Genomic DNA, 6,006 nt, shown 5'->3' with positions numbered 1-6,006 from the left:
CGTGGACAGAAGCACAGTGGGAAGAGTACAGTAAAGGTGGGGCTGAGGTGTGGTGTTGACGTGGGATAGTGATCAGACAGGCTGAGAAGGCGCTTGGTGCCCTGGCTTGGGCCAGCACACCCTTTTCTCCATGGTTTTTGCTTCCCTAGTTCTCTCCCTCACCCTGGACACTCAGAATGACTAGTTTTACCTACATACTTAGACATGTCCAACTCCTGTCAAGCACTTTAGTTAGTTGTGGTGTCATGTTTGGATACCAGTGTTTTATATTTATATAGAGAGAATTTTCTAATATAGCCTATTATATATATATATATATATATATATATATATATATATATATATATATATATACAGAGAGAGAGATATATACACACAAGCAGCCATTCTCCCTCTCCCAGACAGCTCTTTTACATGGGGAATGGGATGAATCCCCATCTGTGCCTCAACCAGCAAAGCCAGAGCTCCAGAGGGTAGGGGGAGGGCAGCCACATGTTCTGAGCACCCCAGAGCCTGGGCTTTTCCAGGGAAAGGCTTTGTGCAATTGGCTACTTTTTTTCCTTTCTTTTTTCCATGTACCTCCCTGGCCCCCAAATCTCTGCACCAAAGCTGTTAATAGGCAATGTTGGAAAAGAACTGCATTTGAAAGAAAAAGAAAATGGCACTCAGTTTTGTTTTGGGCCAGCTTGAGTGCCCTCACATTAATCAACATGACTGCCTGGGTTGGTGTTAATATTGCCTGTGTTGCCTGTGATGCTGCCTGCTGTTGGCCAAGGACAGTTGGCCCAGGACAGGACTCCTTGCCCACAGAGCCTGCTCCTGTCTGAACTGGAGTCCGTGTTAGCAATGGGAGGGAGCAAGGCAGGAGAAGGGCTGCCTCTACAATGACAGGAGATAGGTGGCTGTCAACCACTCCCAGGTGCATTCTCAGCCCCTCCCCAGACTGTTTCCACCTGAGGATGTTGTGGTAACAGCCTTGGTGTCTGTCTGAGTGGTGACAAGACAGACAGCTTGGGTTAAACACCTCACCTGACTGAGGCGAGGCACAGTACTCAGCCTTGCTGTCAGAAGAGGTTCCTCCCTTTTCCTGGTTGCCCAGGGACTCTTGGCCCTTTTGTTCTTGGGATTTCTCTGGGTTTTTCTACCCAGTTACCTTTAACAGTGTAACAGCAAGAAGGAACAGGTATTGGGTTAGCACTTTATTCAAAGATTTTTCTGAAAATACCTCCAGCTGCTGCCATTTGCCCAGCCAGAATGGCTTCCCAACCTTCTACCCATCCTGTCTTGTGTCTGTTTTCATTCTCCCGGCCTCCCCTCCTTCCATCTCCTGGTGGGATCTCCCAGGGTGGACCACCATCCTTTTCCCCCTGGATTTATCATGTTCTGTCTGTTTCCTTTTAGTATTTTTCTGTCACCCTTGATTATCTCTCTCCTTCCTCCTGTCTCTTTAGCATTCTCTTTGCTTAGAGCCAGGGAAGGGCGGCAGGAAAGCTGCTATCTGTTGCTGTGTAGTAGGGGAAGGAGCCTTTCTTATTTTTTCCTAGCTCCCCCCACCCCTCCTTTCCTAAGCAAAAATAGGTTTGGAGGTGAGATTTAAAGAACCAGGAGCTGCAGTGATTCTTACTGCATGTTTCAGTCACACTCCTGCTGTTTCCCAGGGATCTCCTTACTGCTTGGCGCCTGGGCCCAGGACCCCCCCTCAGTTCCTTTTCCCTGCCTCCCAGTCACTCTGTCCGATAAGGACTCCAGCCAGCTCACTGCCAGAGCTGGTTGACCAGTCAGAAGTTATACTGGGTCAGCCTCAGACCCCAGGGCAGAAAAGTCAAGAGTTCCCCAGGCGCAAGCCAAGACTAGGACTACAGCTGCCTCTCTTGGCAGCTTGGCTTCATCTCTCCAGGTGAGTGGCATGAATGGAAAAATCCCTCACCTGATAGAAAATGTCTAAATGACTGAGCTGTGTTCGTCCTGCCCTAACCCCTGGGGAATTTCTGCATGGCCCTGCCTGGTAGTTGCAAATCTGAACCCCACTGCACATACCGTGGGGTTGGAGGGACTCACCAGGCTCCCACCAGGTTTCTGACCAAGTCCTCATGCTCCCCCTCCCACCACCACCATTGCTATGACCATGCTCTGCAGACAGCCACCCTCTGGTTTGGTTCTATCCTTCAACAGGTCATCTGTGGGTGAGGAAGCAGGTGCAGGACCTCTGAAGAGCTCCATTCTGTCCACCTTGGAGCCATGGTGGGGGAGGGCTGACGGAAGGGGCTAAATGTATGGCGTTATCCCTGCATCACTCTCCACAGTGGGAGGTGGGAGGGGCACATGGAAACAGCCTGGCCTTAGTACCACAGCTGCCTCTTCTAGATTCCTCTCCCGGGTTAAGGTATTTCCACAAGGACTTAGAATGTGGAAATCCCATCCAACCATCCCATGGCTGTCCTGCACCTGGCAGAGGGATGCACAGGTGGACCCCTGTGGTTGAGAGAAGTGTTCTCACCCAGCAGAGCTGAGGTTCTGCCTTTCCTGTCCCGGGGGAGTCATCAAGTTACCAGGGCAACAGGCTAGAATAAATCTGTCCGGGTAAGGACAAGGGCAGTGTTGCTAGGGCAACTGATTAGGCCAATTTGACTCCAGGCTCTTTTTGTACCCAGCAGGCTAAATCACCTGGCATTGATTACCAACCCATCTACCACTGCTACTTACCCAGAACCCAGGCACCGAGATCCCTGCTGCTTCCTGCTTTATCTTTACCCACCATTTAAGGTGATCTAGAGCTGCTCTCTGACAGCAGCTGTGATTTCACAGGACTGGGGTGTTGCCAGGTGGCTTGGCTGCTGGGGAGTGGAAAGGAGTAGGTATGACGAGAACCTCCTGTGGGTAGTTTCAAATCAAACCTGTGGGGAAAGAGGCTCCAGGCCAGGGGCACAGCAGGTAGGCCCCATGGGTGCCCTGCTCTTCAAGGCAGCACCCAGACTGGGAAAGGGAGGGGCCTGCCGATGGCTTTTTTGTCCCTGCCAATTTGCACATTGGCATATGGTACATAGATGAAGGCCACACTAGGGACTATGGCCTTGAACATACTGTTTTGGTGGCGACTTACAGACCCACATACCTGCCTCTCCCTGGCCAACACTGACCAACAGTGGCAGCTACCACTTTCCCCAATGCACAACCTGAGCTGCCAGCACCTCTCCTGCATATTGATGGGGCTTTGCTGAGGCGGGGGAGGGGCACCACCTGCCTGCTGGCTGGATACCCACCCTCAGGATGCTGGTTGGCTCCCGTATCCCACTCCCAGTATCATGCACCTTTGGCTCCTCCAGTGCTCCAGCCCCTTCTTTCCAGGCCTGGGAAATGGAAAAGCTCTACTCGCTGCTCAGGCTGTCCTGGCCCTTGGACTAGTCAGAAAAAGAATCAGGTTCCCTTGCTTCAGTGCTCTTGTTACATCTTTTCGTGACTGTGCCCCTCCCCAAACACCATCTTTAATGGAGGCTACACTTGCCCTTTTCCCCTCCCCTCCCCTCAGTTCCCTGCTTTAGGTATCTTACTTTCTATCAGAGTGATATCATGAGGTCTTCTAAGGCCCCCATTGGTATCAACTGCTGGTTTGTCTTGTAGAGTGTGCACTGACCAGTGCATCTTCCCCCAAGTTAGTTGGTCCATGGGAGATCAGAAGTGAGTTGTCAAAATGTTTGAATTCCAGTCCTGGCCTGGTAGCTCAGTTGGTTAGAGCATCCTCTGATACTCCAAGGTTGTGGGTTTGATCCCCAATCAGGGTACATACAAGAATCAACCAATGAATGCATGAATAAGTGGAACAACAAATCGATGTTTTTTTCTCCCTCTCTCTAAAATCAATTAAAAAATTAAATGTCTGAATTCCAACCCCATCTCAAACCTCTCAGGAAACAAAGGGCAAAGGATACCCCCACCAGAGTCTATACCAGGGGTGGGCAAACTTTTTGACTCGAGGGCCACAATGGGTTCTTAAACTGGACCGGAGGGCCAGAACAAAAGCATGGATGGAGTGTTTGTGTGAACTAATATAAATTCAAAGTAAAGGAGCAGAGGGGAGAGCAAGAGAACCGGATAGAACAGCCGGATCCGGCCCACGGGCCGTAGTTTGCCCACGGCTGGTCTATACTGTGATCAGAGATATCAGCTGGCCCATGGTGGCATTTTTGGGTGGCTGAGGTAATGGGGCAGCATGACAGAAATGCCCCTGCAGATGGCCTTTTCCTCCATAGAACCTTCTTCCATGGTCTTGACCTGGATTCTGGTGGGTACAGGCCATACACAGGGGAAATCCACAAGTTTACTTATCCCAAGACACCTCCTATCACCCCAAATCCACAGAGAACCTTCAGCTCCTTGAAAGTCAGCACAACCCAGTGCTAGGTGGTCTGGTTCCTAGAATTACTTGGGAAGGAAGAGTGCAAAACCAGTCCTGAGTGGGAAGGATATTGGACTGCTAGAATCAGAAGAGGGTGCTGCTGTAAGGGTGGCGGGGCTCAGCTGCAGGTGATCCAGGTCTGCGGATTCCACAGCCAGCACAATCACTGCTGACAGTTACATGCTGCATTCACATTCGCCTCAGCTGGTCACTTTCTCACTCAATGAAGATGCCCCCACGCTCCCTACTCCTGCCAAGCCCAGTCCGAGCGGGTGGGGTGGAGACTGTCCCGACTCAAACTCCACTTCCACCACTGGGCTGGCGTCCAGCTCCCGGGGCGCGCGAGGGTGGTGAGTTACGAGCTGTTGGAGAGAGGCAGAGGAGAGGAGGCGAGGGGAGCCTGCCAGGATCGATCTTCAGAGACCAGGGTGTCCTAGTCATTGGGCAGTCACTGGGGCACACGCTACAGGCAGCGAGGGGCCACTGCAGAACCCCTGCCATAAGCTTCAAGTCGGGGCTGGAGAGAGACGCTGGGCATCAAGACGGATAGCAGGCTCCTCTACCCCACTTCCGGCCTTTCAGTCGTCTCATCCCCTCTGCCGGCCACTTTACTGCCGATGGGCCGGAATGACTCTCGGAGGCGGTCACTACGGGGACACCAGAGTCCAAGTCGCTCGACGTGCCTCTGAGTCCACCGAGGCTTCGTAGCCACCTGCAGAAGTCCCAGCACCGCTGTTTCCTGCTCCGTGCAGAGCCCCCAAGCCTCGAATGTTACCTGAACAGAAGTTTCGCTGGTGGAGCACCGCCCAAACTCAGCGTGAGCCTGGCGGGTGCGTGCACCAGCAGCCAGCGCGTGGACGCGCACCAGGGCCGCCTGATTGTCCTCTACACATGTGACCCGCAGTGAGGCCCAAGTTCGGGGTGGGCGGAGAGAATATGGGGCCAGGGTCCGATAGTGGATTTGGTCTATCCATAGCCTCTCCCTGCTCTAGGTCACTGAAATCAAGTTCAAACATTAAGCGTTTACACTTTATCAGTTCTCAGAGCACAGTGACTCCAACACACTACCCTCCCCCGCCCCCCGCCACTTCCCCTCCCCGTCCTGTGATCATCCAATTGTCCTTACAAGGTTCCAGTTGCCATGAGGATCCCGGGACCTGAATCCTCACTCCGTTTCAGGATGTCTGGCCTGTGACACTGTGGCCTAAGGGGCTGAGGTGGACATGAGGCCTGGGCAACAGTGTCTACTGCCTTTGCCTAGGTTTGGGGGTACTGAGCCTGCTGCAGAAGCCCAAGGACACCCTGACATCGTTACCTGGGGTCCCTGCTCAGTGTGTGCTGCTGTGGCCATGCAGACTCCCTGAAACTCAGCCACACGGATGCACAAGTGGGCGCTGTGGCTATAAACAATAGATGTCATGGTGCCCGAAGCATTCATGAAACTGTCCTGGCAACCATGAAGCGACTTAGGGACGCTGGTGCCAGTAGTAGGACTGAGCCACTGCCAAGGGATCCTCTGATGAGTGCCTCCAGATGCTCTGTCCCCTAGCCGCATGAGATCCGAGTCATCTGGGCCCAATCAAGGGGCATGAGCTGTAGTGGGTGCCTGGGTG

The sequence above is a fragment of the Plecotus auritus genome (genome assembly GCF_963455305.1).
Source record: "Plecotus auritus genome assembly, chromosome: 7".
Taxonomy (NCBI): domain Eukaryota; kingdom Metazoa; phylum Chordata; class Mammalia; order Chiroptera; family Vespertilionidae; genus Plecotus; species Plecotus auritus.
Note: the sequence above shows the minus strand (reverse complement) of the source record.